Source organism: Lepeophtheirus salmonis, chromosome 4 (assembly GCF_016086655.4).
Source record: "Lepeophtheirus salmonis chromosome 4, UVic_Lsal_1.4, whole genome shotgun sequence".
NCBI classification, from domain to species: domain Eukaryota; kingdom Metazoa; phylum Arthropoda; class Copepoda; order Siphonostomatoida; family Caligidae; genus Lepeophtheirus; species Lepeophtheirus salmonis.
Genome location: NC_052134.2, coordinates 31,832,040 through 31,846,976, shown reverse-complemented (window position 1 = coordinate 31,846,976; position 14,937 = coordinate 31,832,040).

Genomic DNA, 14,937 nt, shown 5'->3' with positions numbered 1-14,937 from the left:
TTATGTATCTCAAGTGTCAAGGAATCCCTTGGCTCTTGATTTAATTTAATTTCTATGTGTTAAGTGATTTTAATTACGTTTTTTTTCACAAATAAGTGATTATAAGTGTACTGTGTGTGTTTTTATCAAAAGGCTTGGATCATCAGTGATATCCTTTAACTTTTTTTTATCGGAATCTATTCTTGAGGATTTTGATTATCATAGAGACTTCATTTTGGTTTTTTTATAATCACCCTATCTTCTCTTCTACCTTATGTGTTCTTCCTCCTCCTTACCCTGCTGAGAGTGTGTATTCGCTCTCCCTTCCTTTGAGATATCTTCTATAGAGGAAAACGCTACTGATCCTCCCCAGATGATCTTGTTAAGAAATTGTATTCTCGTGTCACTGCAAGAAGTGGTAACTATAATCATAAAGTTAATGAGAGTATAGATATGAATAGGACTTTTTTTGTTCTTATTGAGGACAAGGATGGAAAGGTTTATCGCCAAGACAGATTAAGAAATATTGATGAATATAATTTAACTTTATTCTTTGGGTTTAAAGAACACGAGCATGGGGTTCTAACCCAAGATTTGGTGTTGGATAGGCTTGTTTTTATTCAATTTTCCCAATTGATGCGAGAGACAGAATAGAAGATTGGAAGAGAGGGAAAAAAATTATGTTGGAAAATGCTGATGGAGTGATAGAAGAGGTGTCTTTAAAATTGAAAGTTATCCGTCAATAGGAAAAAAAAACTTACATATTACGTTGGTTAATACGTTTAAGCGTGTTGAAGAATTTAAAATTGTAGATTGGTTAAAACAAATCAGAGAAATAGTTAACCACTATCCAAAGAAGAATCCTGAGGATAAGAGAGCTGAGGAATTATTTACTCAGTACAAGAGTATATGGAGGGATAGGAAATGGTTGCTGATCCTTCTTTACTTCCCCAAATTATACCATTTTGAGGAACTCTAGTCAGGTTAATGTTTGGAGGAAGTAAGAAGGAGTTCCAGAATTGTTTTAATTTTGGCGATATAAAACATTATTGTATGCAAGATAGGGTACGCTATTATGAAAGAACATTGAAGGTTTTTAGCTCAGAGAGAGGAAAAATAGAAAAAGGAAAAATAAAATTCAATACAATTGGCCAGAAGGAAACACCTTCAATTGCATGTTTTATATGTTAAGAGAGATCGTTCTGCATCGGGTAATTCTCCAGAAAGGAAAAACACTATTAAAGCTTTAAACATGTTATTTATATTACTTCAAAATTGAAAACTTATCAAGAAAGAAAAAAAATTACCGATGATATTCAGTTGAAAATCAATGACTTTTTTAGCAACACTATAACGAATGATATTAAGAAAAATATGGGCATTAGTAAACTGATTTCCTTAAATTTTCGAGGTGGCAAGGAGCATAAGTCTCGACACGCCCTCATGAGCCATTTAATATCAATGAAGCCCGATGTGATATGTCTAAAGGATGTCAAAACCGCTCGCAACAACTTGTAACATTTCCTGCCCTCTGTCTTCCCAGGAATTTTAGAAGTTATTTTACCGGCTTCGATAAGAAAAGGGGTGTTTTAACATTAGTGTCGAAAAGATTGAATGAATCTTCTGTCGTAAAGGAACTTTCTCAGTCTAGTGATTGGCACAATTTTTTTTTTATTTTTAATGCTGATAACTGTTTCTCAGTAATAAACGCTTACGGCCCTAACGATAAATCGTTAACTTTCTTTCAGTCAATTATTAATAGTCAAATAAATGACGACATTCCTTTACTACTTGTTGGCGACTTGAATGTTGATCTGGACAACGAGGATGGATACTACTCAAATAAGCCGATTCTAAATAAACTTATCTGGCAAGTTAACTTAGTAGATGTTATGAAGGTCACATCTTCAGAGGAAACAGTTTCCTGGAGGAGGGGGCTACATTCTTCAAGAATTGATTATGCTTTTGTTTCTCCATCATTTTTTTTTGTCAAGAATTAAGACTGTCAAGTATCGTCCGGAACCTAGTTCTGATCATAAAATATTTAAAATTAAATTCTACAGCCTTTTGGGAACTCAGAAGTTTCAAAATACTGAAATGAATTCTTGTAGAAAAGGGTTTCATTGAATCATGAAAACTAGACTAGTCGACTCTTTTTATTCAAATGTTTCTGCCAAACAAGCTACTCAAAAGTTTAATAGGATCATTAAATTATCATCATGTAAATATGTTAGAGATACAAGAGCTACAGTTAATCCAGTTATAAAAAGATGTGGATGATATTTTAGATAATGGGTCCTTTTTTTAAAGAAGCTACACGTCAGACTTAGTTAATAGTTATCGAATATAAGAAGTTTCGGAAGATGATATGAGGAAAAAGGTGTTAAATGAAAATAACCACGCTCAGCGTATAAAAAAACTTGAAGAGGAAGAAAACATTACAGGATCATCAATTAGCAAAATTATACATAATAAAAAGACTTTATGTAAAACGGTGGACATCTTTAGTGCATTTTACGATTCTTTCAAATCCTTAGTTGGTATCACGAATCCAAAAATTCCAGTTAGAAAAAAGGGAGCATATACTCCAGTTTTCACATCCACTAATATAAATAAATATATTAGGACATTTTTCAAGGGTAATAAAGTCTCTTGTACCGATAGAATGGGAGGTGTATTTTTTAAATCTTTTGAAGAAGAAATCCCTCCCTTCCTATTGAAAGTAGGCAGATCTATGGAAAAATTCGGGGCCAAAGTCAGTTGCCAAAATTGCCAAAGTCAGTCTCTAAAGGTCGAGTTGTATTAATACCAAAGAAAGGCGATGGTTTAGATATCAATGATTGGAGACCCATAACAGTGTTAAACGAATCATATAGGGTCCTTTCGGGTGTTAGAGCCAATTCTCAACAAAAGGATCATAGCCCATCAGAAAGGCTTTTTGAAAAACAGGAAGATTTTAGATAAATAATGCAACATTCAATGTACGATAGAATGATTGGGTTCTAATGCTATATTCGGTGCTATTATAGCAATTGACTTCAGCAAAGCGTTTTATTCTATTTATCATCGACAAATCCTTCATTCTGTCAAATAATTACTGCCCACTCGTTTTTTTAACGCAATGAGGGTACTGTTACTAAATGGAACCTCTACAATCACCTGAGATGGTCTTGAAAATGCTCCAATTCTTCTTAAAAGGAGCTGCAGACAGGGATGTCCTGTGGCTTCCCTTCCCTATTGCTGCAATTGAGGAATTTGCTCAAGATATTAGGGGCAAGTACTCTGAATTTGGAGTTAAAGTTGGAAAGAAAAAACATCTTTTATACATATATGCATATGATGGATGGGAATTCGGAATTACAGTTGAAGAAGAGGATTGAAATTTTACTTACGTTCTTCTCACAGTACAAGAAATTCTCAGGTTTGGAATTAAATAAAAAGAAAACAGCAATCCTCCCATTGGGGGAGTGGACTTCTAGCAAGAATTCTGAAATTCAGAGGTGCTCGGTTAACGATAAAATTAAGGTTCTTGGAATTGATTGGGAAAGACATGGAGAGTTTTTTTTCAAATAAAAACTATATAGAATGGTTTATAAGCCTTAGGATAGCTGAATGGAGGAGATTGAACTTGCAGACGTGTGTCGACCTGTACAACGTAAATTTGGTTCCTTCAGTTCTTTATTTAGCTTCCACGTTGCCAAGATTGGCCAATTGGCCGTTATTTCACCGAAGTTATATTCAGGCTCTAAAAAGTAGGCAACTTGGGAGAGGGTTGGTTCAGTTAGGTCATGCTGTACTTAAAATAGACAGGGAGATTATAATTGATTTATCCTATAATACTGAAAAAGAATGGCGTTCTGTCATTTCTAATAGTAAAATCTTTGAATCCATTATGATCGGAACAGATTTATCTAATTCTCTTCTGTTTGACATATCGCTTTCCTGGGCTGGCTCCCAAAAAAATTTGTGGAAAGCTTCTATGACGTATGACTCGGCTGCTATTATGGACATTATTCGTCAGTTTTCAAAAATATATGCGTCCTTTGGACCTTTAGATAGCCCAATTAGTCTCGAGATTATGGCTCTTTCCAAAGAAATTTATACTATTCATGATATGGTTGTAAAACAAGAGTCAAGGGTGAAGTCTGGAAAATTTTATTATTATCTGCTAAAAGCAGCTAATTTTCATAAGTCCCCTATACCTTGTTATTTAAAGATGTTACTTCAGACTCCCTCGAACATTATGCAAAGAAAATTTGTCAAACTTATATTGATCTTCTTGACCTGCCGCAAAAATGAGAAAAGGTAATAATGGAGTCCCTCACTTTTGTCAAGGAAGATAGGAAATTTACGTCTTAGTTCCAAATTTCGACGGGCTGTATTTACTTCAACTCTCCCTGTAAGGACTGTTGAAAGAAGTTTAACTCAGTCATTTATGCCATTGCAAGATGCCCGGCATTATCTGGTCTTCGATTTGAATATGATCTTTTTTTTGTATCCTATTCATATTTTGTGTATTCATATTTTGTAGTAGTAGACATTAGCATCATTCATTTTATATAGTCTGTAAAAAACATAAGATGTTAATATTGAAGGGTTGGGCTTTGATCGAGGGGGTTAATTTTAAAGTATAACGTTTATTTGTGATAAATTTTATCGTAATCCCTCTTGATGTATTTTATTATTATTTTAATCTTTATATTGTTTAATTAAATTTTAATAAAACCCAATAATAATTTTTTTTTTTTTTTAAATTTGCTTTTTTCAATGATCCAAGATATCAACATTGGAACGCAAATGTTTCAGACTTATTAATAAATTTTAAAGACAATCTTTGTCCATTCGAAGATGAAATTGATACAATAGAGTTTATCGGCCCATCTCGACTGTGCGGAAACTGTTTTTTGTTTTGTCATTTTAGGTCTTTTTGTGGTGAAAAAACTAAATCGGTTAATTACTATGAGGCTTGGATGATCACTAGGCTTAAAAGAAAAAATGGTGCGAAAAAGTACTTTTCTCTCAAGAAGAGAGCTAGTTCAAAAGGAAAAAAACATATGTAAGACGAGTGAGATATTGTAAAGCTCAAAATCCAAATTGGGCTGAGCTGATAGATTCAAATCAAGCATCAAATGTTTATTCAGAGAGCAATTCTGTTTCAACCACAACGGCTACACTGGCATCTTGTGATACTATTGAAAGTATCTCAGATTCTACAGTGGAAATAGTTAGCTTAGTTTCGAACTCCTTCGGACTAAATTAAACATCTAACACACTAGGTAATGATAAGCCTAATAAATTTTTCTAAGCGACAAAGTTGTTTCACTTAGTCGTACTAGGCTCCAATCACTTAATAAACGCAGCAGAAATTATTTTCACTCGAATTGCCAAAAAATGAAGTCCAATAATAATAATACTTTTCCCCTCCGAACACCTCTAATGATCTGAAGTCCAATATTGGACTCTCTACTATTTTGTCGATGAATATAAGGGGAGGGAGAGATAGACAAGCTAGACATGTTCTAATGAAACCTTTATTGAATTCAAAATCCGACATCCTATGTCTGCAAGTTGTTGAGACTCAGGTTTCCTAGTCCTACTGGTGAAAATGTCCTCTGTATCTGCCATCTTTATTTCATAATTTTGTTCTGATTTTGGAAAGATAGGAGAGCTAACTTTCGTTTTTAAAAGAGTTCCAAAGGCAATATTTGCAAAAGAATATATATCGACAGTCATTGGCATAAAATTATTTTTACCGTGTCTGGCTGTACTTTTTCAGTCATTCAGTCATATGGGCCAAATTGCAAGGAGTTGACTTTTTTTCTGTCTATCATTGATTCCCAAACTACTGACGATTCTCATATACTTTTAATTGGAGATTTCAATGTAGATCTGGATAAGCCAGCGAGCTCCTTTCCAAATGCTGAAATATTGTGAGAACTTATAAATAAGATTAATTTAGGGGATTTGACATAAAAGTTCAGTCCAGAGGATAATATTTCCTGGAGTTGTAGGGATAGATCTTTAAGAATTGATTAAGCCTTAATATCGTTTATTTTTCTTAAGTAGGTTAAAAATGCTTCCTATAGACCAGATCCGTCGACCGATCACAAAATTATTGAAATAACTCTTCGTTGTATTCCTTGCAATCATCAGCTTAAAGTTCCAAAATGGATATTAGGGGAATGTAAATTAAAAAAAAAAAAAAAATCCAATCTTTTAAAAGGTCTTAAGATATAAGTGTGCTTATAATTTATTCTCTGATATTGCTGGTAAAATGGTAATTTTTTTTATTAAATTTCCCAAAATGAATGCAAATAGGATCCAAAAGAGTCTTCAAAAAGTTATAAATAGCTCCTCTGTTTTTTATATTTTTTTAAATACACCACAGATTTGGTAAATTCATACAGAATCTTTGACATTGCTGAAACTGAAATGAGAAGAAAAGTAGATTGCCAAACTGATCCCATTCTTAGAACCAAATACTTACCGTGCAAACATAATCATACAGCCACTACAATACAAAAAATTATTGTTAACAATAAAACAATTGATAAGCCTTCTGATGTATTGCAGTATTTCCAAAAAAGTTTCGCAGAAAAGAGACCCAGTTTCCCGAAGAAGAGGAGACCCCCAAAGGTTGAAGTATTTACCATGGCTAACATCATAAATTATATAAAAATGATTCCAAGGATTCCAAAGCATATAGTCCAGATGCCTTTTTTGGGAGAATTTTCTCTCTTGCTCCTAAAGAAATTGCACCATACCTAAGTAGGAAACCCCTTGGAGAAGTCTGTAAAAATGCCCCTTTCTCTTACAAAAGGAAGGATAGCTCTTATGAATACCTAAAGAAGGTGATAGTAATGAATTTTCAATCACAGGAGGCCCATCACAGTTTTAAATGACAAAATATTGTTTTGTTGTGTTTTAGCTAAGCAAATTGAACCCATTTTAAACAAAAATATTAAAGATAAACAAAAAGATTTCTTGAGAAATAGAAAAATTACGAATATTTCACGAAATATGGCTAGAGCAATTTAATCTCTTAATAGGAGCAGCAAGTTTGGTGCATTGATTGCAATTGATTTTTGCGAAGCATTTCACTCTGTACGTCACTGCCACATTATGGGATCTATTAAAAGATTACCCTCCAAACGTTTTTTAATCCCATCAGAGCTTTACTAGCTAACGGCTCTTTGATAACTTCGTTGGAAGGTAGAATGAGTGATCCTATTCAATTAAGAAATAACTATAGACAAGGATGTCAAGTCGCCCCCTTGCTATTTATATCTGTAATCGATGAACTAACAAGGACCATTTCGAAAAAAAAAATCAGATTCAACAATTGATATAACTCACGAAAATAGGACTAAAATGCCTTTTGTTAATAAGTTTGGGAATCCGTTTTTATTAGAGAAGAATTTTAAGTTATCAAGATATCATATTATCTCATATATTTTATTCCTTTGAAACCAAAATTCATCGGTGGAAGTGAAGTCTGTGTCAGGTAAATTTATGGTACTACTCGATCTTCCTCCTTCATGGGAACGAAGAATTCATCGATTTATTTCTGGAATTTCAGAGTGCACCAAATTTACGGCAAAATTTCAAATTTCCACTGACAATATCAAATTTTATTATCTGTGCAAAGCTGCAGCTTTATATTCAACTCTACCCTGCATGCTTTTGCTGATTACCCAGTTTTGAGAGTAGTCAAATATTTTATCCAAAACAGCGTTTGTGTGACAGAAGATATTTCTTTTAAGTTAATAAAGTCAAATATATTATTTGGAGCTTATAAGAGAAATAAAAATACTTCTCCTGGTCATAAAGCCGTGGAGTTTGCTTTATTAAATATTAAATCATCGATTGCTAAAAAATTAACTATTGACTCTCCATTACATGTGGAAGAATTAAGAGCTATAATGATAAGCAGAGCTGCTCGATATTCAAAACTTTTTATCAAATCCCTCTTTCATAATTTTTGTAGTGGGCATGGGCTGGAAATATCATACAATTTATTCCTTCGAGGTCTGTGCAATATTTTAATCTCATCAAGTCAATGATATGAAGACATTGCCGTTTTTTATGAAATTAAGCTGATGTTTATAACTTTTTTTAAATATTATATCATGTTATTTTACTTATTTAATTATTTTTTCTATTTTTTGTTTCTTTTAAATCACTTTTCATGAAGAGATTTAGGAAGGATATTCATTATTTACAAAAAAATGCAAAATTTTAATAGCAACATATCTAATATCATAGTTGATGAGTTGATTATGTAATTAGCGGTTTTGCAAAGATAATTAAAATGTTGGTTTTTCTCAAATAAATCTAATTCTAATTATCCCATTCGGTCAAATCACATAAATATTTCATGTGAACAGATCTTTTGACACTAATTTGAGTCCTTTAGTATGATTATCCTAGGAGTTATTTGCGTTCGAATAATTTTGAAAATTTCAAATTATGAAAAAGCATTAAAAAATCGTGTTTGTATACTAAAAATTGAAGTAATTAACTGATTTTTATTAATTGCACCAAAAGTTGTCTGGAGCTAAATTACAATAAGTTTAATATTAATAAAATAAAAGTATTTTCTTTCATATTTATTTTCAAGATTAAACGCACGTTCCTCAATATATTAAAACATGATAGCGAGTGAATGTTTTTCTTGTACTTTAAAATCTCACTACGCCCTCTCTACAGCCTGACTACCACACATTATAAAAAATGAAGTTATGTTGTTGTTTCCTTTATATAGTTGTAATGCATTCATAAATTTATGGACTCCAATCATTGTAAGATTACTCAAAAAGAGGATTCAAAAACTCTTAAATAATGTTATATAAACCATATGTTTTTATAGGGAACAACATTTATATAGAATAGAGAATTAGTCTAAATATGTAAATATGTGTTGGTTTTTTTGTTGTTTTTTTCATGTTGTGTTTGTTTTGTACCCCATGTTCATAAAAAACATAATTAATATCATATCAAACATTTACTAATGATTACAAAAAATATGTGTATAAATATATTTATTATATATGTTCATGATAGCTTTCAAGGCCAAGGTCATGACTATATTTTCTTCATTCTATTATTGATTTATATACTTATGATAAATATACATATATACTATTAATGTTTATATATAAATATAGATCAAATTAATAATAAATGTCATTTGTATATAAAATACACTAGATAATTGATAGATTAGCTACATAAATATATTCACTTTAAATTGCCTACATACATTTTCAATTGGAGGAAAAAAAATTTGATTGATATTTTATGTTAGTTTCTTTGCAAGAAAAATGAGTTGTTGAAAAAAAACCTTTTACAGGATTAAGAATATACAAAAATTGTTTTTTGCAAAAAGTAATAATTGAATTTGAATTTTGTATATTAATTCATAACAAAACTTCTTTTTAAAATAAATTATAACTAGGGAGATTCTAATCAAACTTAAATTTGGATGACTCATTTTTTTAAGATGTAACTTGAAAGAAGTAATAAATGATACGCTAGCTTCAACTTGTGGATACATTAAAAGTCAAACTTATTCAAGTATATCTTTTATGTCAAATTCATAATTTATAAGACAATCAGTGAAACTACGTTGGTTTTTTAAAATGTCTAAAAATTAACTTAAACTAGTGATAGAATACATCCTTACACTAGGGGGTTGGGTCCTATGCAGTTCTTTACTCTAATAATTTTTGTTTCTTTATAAATTATCCTCTCAATTTTAGCGGTTCTGATCCGGTCCCTCATTTTAGCTAAAAATACAGTTCTTTATTTACCTATTCTCTGAAAAAAATACATAATATATAATACCAGGAATGATAAAGAAGGGATAAAGGGAGGCCCATCTCTATCGTGAGTAAGGTGGTCGCAGAGGGCGGCATCCTCAGAGGGCCAGTAAAAAATCTTCGTCAATTTATATTCTGATGAATGATAACATTTTACTCTCTTTGCTTAGTCAGTACAAATTTAAGGTTCAGGTGCCTGTTCTTCCGCGTATTTAAAAAAAAAATGTTTTGTAGACAACCTATTTTCTAAGCTAATTGTTTTGAAAACCGGCTCGAGCCCTTGATTAGTGAGATCAATAGTATTACCATACTATAGCTTAAATGTGAAAAATAAGTTTTTTTACATTGTACGTTTCAAGTGCTTGTTTAGAAATACAAGTACATTCTTTGAAATTCTACATAGGTAGGATTTCATTTATATGACAACATTTAATGTACTTTGGAAGACAAATCATGAAAAAATGTTGGGAATTATCTCCCTGAAAATTGATTCCGAAGCATTTATCCTTCAAAAATTGTTTAAATATTTGTATATGACAGGTTAACAACGTATTTAAACCGAAATTAGGCATCAATATATTTAAATATAGATTCTAGACGTAAAAACTCAAAAGAGCTATGATAAGTTTTGAAAAGCTCCCAAAACTATGTATTAATTTTTTTTTTAAATTGGTTTTCATAGTTTGGCATAAAATATCATGTATCAAGTGGTTATTTAAGCAAATGTGACTCTTAATATAACATATTTATATTCATTTTTATGTTACATTTTCTTGCGATAGCTGTTATACATTTACATACATATGTATATGTACAACACCAGCATAGTTCTTAGTTTTTAATGTCCATAAAAACAGTTTTTTAGTGCCTTAAAAAAAATTGGTTCCAAAATTTCCATGAAATAAATATTTTCAACTAGTATATTTTAAGCAAGTGCTTCTCAAACTTTCTAATCCCTTACGGGGGACAAAATTAAAAAGGGAGTTTTTAATCTTCATTTGTAATAAAAGTATTTATAAAATGCTTAGCTATGGTTTATAATTATCCCCATACGCCATATATTCTGGATATTGTGGACAGCGCTCAGGTTTCAATTCAGAAAATGGTACAGATGTAGTCAGTACTAAGTTGTTGTAATAAACAAATAAGTATAGTAACTACTAAAAAATATTAATAAAAACAAGATGTAGTCATTATCCTCGGGTATGTAAACAAAATACTAGTGAGTGAACAGTCTTCATGTCACATAAGCCCTTGAAATTGACCTTATATTATTTAATGACAACAACCGGTTTATGCTCCTTCCCTTTTCTTCTTATTGAAAAGTTTGAATGTCAATTTTCAGGATTAAAACGTCAGCACTGTTTATATCCTAACTAAAATAGTTAAAAATTCACCTCATACTTTGTTATTCGTGATATTTCGACGAAAGAAACCACACGGGAATAAATTCAATGCTAAAAATACAATTTCCTTTTACTAGACACATTTTAGAATGCACAATGTTAATAATCCATTTAATTATTTGCAACAGTACATAGTCTCTACACTCTACAAATTATTTATACTCGAAGTTAACATTTAATTTTAAATATTAAATAAATGAATTAATTAATGAAAATTGCATGATATTATAATGATTAAATATCAATGTTTGCTCTTGGTTAATATTCCTGCATTCAATTTATCATACTCTGAGTACAGACTCCAGTACTACATCTATGAGTAAATAAAATTGAACAAACAGAGTAAGACAAGAAGCAAACACATGTAGTATATGCACATTTTCTCTTTGAATAGATAAGTTGGACATTAAATATGATATGAATGAAAAAATTATCAAAGTCCAAGGAAGCGTAAATGTCTTCCTTAGTATGAATCTGTATTGTGTTGATCGCTTTTTAAAAGTAACTCTGATCCTAAATGCCTAATGACTACCATTTTAAGTCTATATGATTTCAGATCTTAGTCAGTGGCGGCCTGACATAACTTTCAAAGGGAATATGGATAAAGTTGTTGGTCTTGAGCATTTTTAGCATGCGAGTTTTGTTGTTGTTAATCTCAAAAAAAAAAACACCCAATTTTTATATTGTTCATTTTTAACTTTGAGGAGAGAACATCTAGTTATTAAGTAACCACGAGTTTTTGTGCTCTTGAATGAAAGGAAAGTAAGACTGAGAATTTATTGTGGCTTTTATAAGTTTAATTCCCTATTGAACTCAGAGTAGAATAGATGATCGAAATAGGAGTTATTCAATTATATACCTCCTTGGTATATAAGGAGTGGGAAATTGTGTATATTTCCTTCCAGCTAATCTAATAAAACAGTGAAACTTTTTTCCTCTAGTACATTCTTCAAATTGTCAGGGTTGCCATGTTAATAATTGGATTTTTATACCATAAATGTTTACAATTTATAAACCTGGCTCTGAATAAATATGGTCGCCCCTAAATACTTCTTTTATATTGAGTTTTTATGTGAAGAATTTTTATACTTTTTTGAAACAGCTATTTTTCATTTTTCTTTTATAAAAGTTAAATTTTTATTTATCAAAGTAAAAACTTGAATCGTGCTTTATATTTCTTTTGCAAAGTTTTTCAATATGCCTCCCTCCCCACCCCTATAGTATACTTCCTCTTAAAATATTAGTTTCCGGTGGGCCTTCGTTTTTCAAGTTCATAGTGTAATTGTAGTGACGCATATAAACGGTACTATACTAGATCGATATTTGAACTTGTACTTTCAACGCCAATTCGTCATACAAAATTGTTTAGGGAAAAATTAAACTTTGCAAATTTACGAGCTAAAAAATATTGCAATTGATAAGACAAAGACAATCCTCCCTCCCTTCCTTTATCGAAAATAAAAATGCTGCAAGTGCGCCTTTTAAGTGTATGCAAATTGGCGTAAACAGCATTTTTAGTCAAATATCCATACTAATTTTGATACCGGGACTGTTACAAAAATATTGGTGTGGTGACAACACTAGAACGTAGTATGAGACGAATCATAGTCCATGAATAAACTACTCAAGTTTTAAAATCTTTTACTGAAACCATGTTTATTTTTTAAATGTAAGTGCAACAAACTTATTTCTCACACATTAAGGTATATATAATTGAATTTCGTAATCATACATCTAATATATTATATACATAAAATGTATAACTTATTATTGATGAAAGATGGTTTTTATGTGCTGCCGATGGTTGTATAAGAAATGACAATAATAATAACATAGATTTACATTAGACTGTGAAGGAAATATGAATAAATTCCCATTTTTCTTGTATCAACTTCCATAATTCTGAGCTGTATGTGCAATTTAGATGTAGAAGAACTGTCTGATTAAGTTTCTTTATGCAATAAAAATCATTCTAACTGTATTGTAAATGATTTTAAATTTTTATAATCGGTATATCAATAAAGAAAATATGAATGCAACATATTTTTTTCTTAACAACCCTTGGAATAACATTGTGGATTTACTGACAACCTAATTTTTATTGGATTTTAGTTTTTAAGTACCTCTTTAATTACAATTTTTGTACAGCACCGATTATTTTCTGGTGTTAAAGCTCATACTCAATTTAAAACTCTTATAAATAATGGCTCAAGAAATAAATGATATATTAAGTATTAAATGTGGTCTTTTTATCTTACAATTCCTATATATTTAATACAAATGGGCTCTGTCAACATCAATATATCAAAATGGTATTCATCTAGAATATTTAAAACTAACTCAAATATAAAAAATATCCTGTTTTTATTTAAAATTCCATTGTGACTACATTTGAAACAGTCTAATGTACATACATGTATAATCATGAAATTACCATTTTTATGAGCCTAGTCCCCACACACGCACCAAAATACAATTATTATGCTCTATAATATAACTTTTTGTAGAAAAAAAATCCAAAAATGTGTATTGAGTGTAAAAGTTGTTAATTATAAAAAATCTTATTTGACACAGGATAATAATTATCCTACAACTACCGTTAGTAATATAATTGATTTCTCAAATATGGAATGGTTCAATGTGTTTTGAACAAAGATAAATAAAAATATTCAAGCCAGATGGTAGTCTATACAACTAAATATGGTATCTGACATAGAAAAAGCATGACTTCTTATTGGTCGTGCTTCTATTAGGTTATACAATTACATTTGTATAATTATATATGTTTGATATATTAGAGTAACTCACTTTATGAGTGTACATGGTTTTTTTAAGCTATGCCTAGTCTTTTTTGTTAGGAAGCTTTTTCCCAATTCCCCCGTGCCAATACTAAAATATAAAAAGAAATAATACTTCAAGGTCAAAATTAAACATTTTTACACCTTTTGTAAAATACACTATTTATGACTTTGGGCCATATATTCAAAGTAATTAGAAATATACTAAATAAAACTATAAAATAGCGGATACCGGGGACAATTTTAACAAATTTTGATTTGGCCTCAAGTAATCTGAGCTGGCTCAACTTGGACACGCAAAAATTGAACAGAAATAGCTACATTCTTTTTCTATTCTAGGAATATATTTAGACATTATACTAATCTGTGGGTTGATATAAATTTTATTTGAATACGACCCATGAAGTGTTTGAATTGTCCCCGCTGCCAGGAAAGATTGAATCAGTTTTTAAAAAATCAGGAGTTTCTTCGATATTAAGAAATAATAGAAGTAAAATGAACTTGTTATTTAACAATATAGATTAAGAAATAACATTTATATTGTAGACTATTTAAAAGTATTATAGATATAAATCGTGATCTTGTCTTAGCTAACAAACATAGAAGAATAAACAATATGTGGGCAATTGCAGTCTCACAACTACTGACAACTACTTTCGTATTGCACGTTACAAAATCTAAAGTTCCCCTCAATAAGTGAGCTTTGAAGTTTGATAAAATTATATTAACTGATTGCAAAATAATCAAGGTTTCAAACTATATAAGTAAGTTGCAGTAGAAAGAATGAAAAACTAACTACATTGCTACAAAAATATTTTTCCTTCGAAAATCAGGTTGTTTCCAATATCTTGAAAAGAAGTTGACACACATGATTTTTTTTCTATAAACTTCTGCATTATGTTGTACAATTGTAAAGTATCCTTTGTCTTTTTG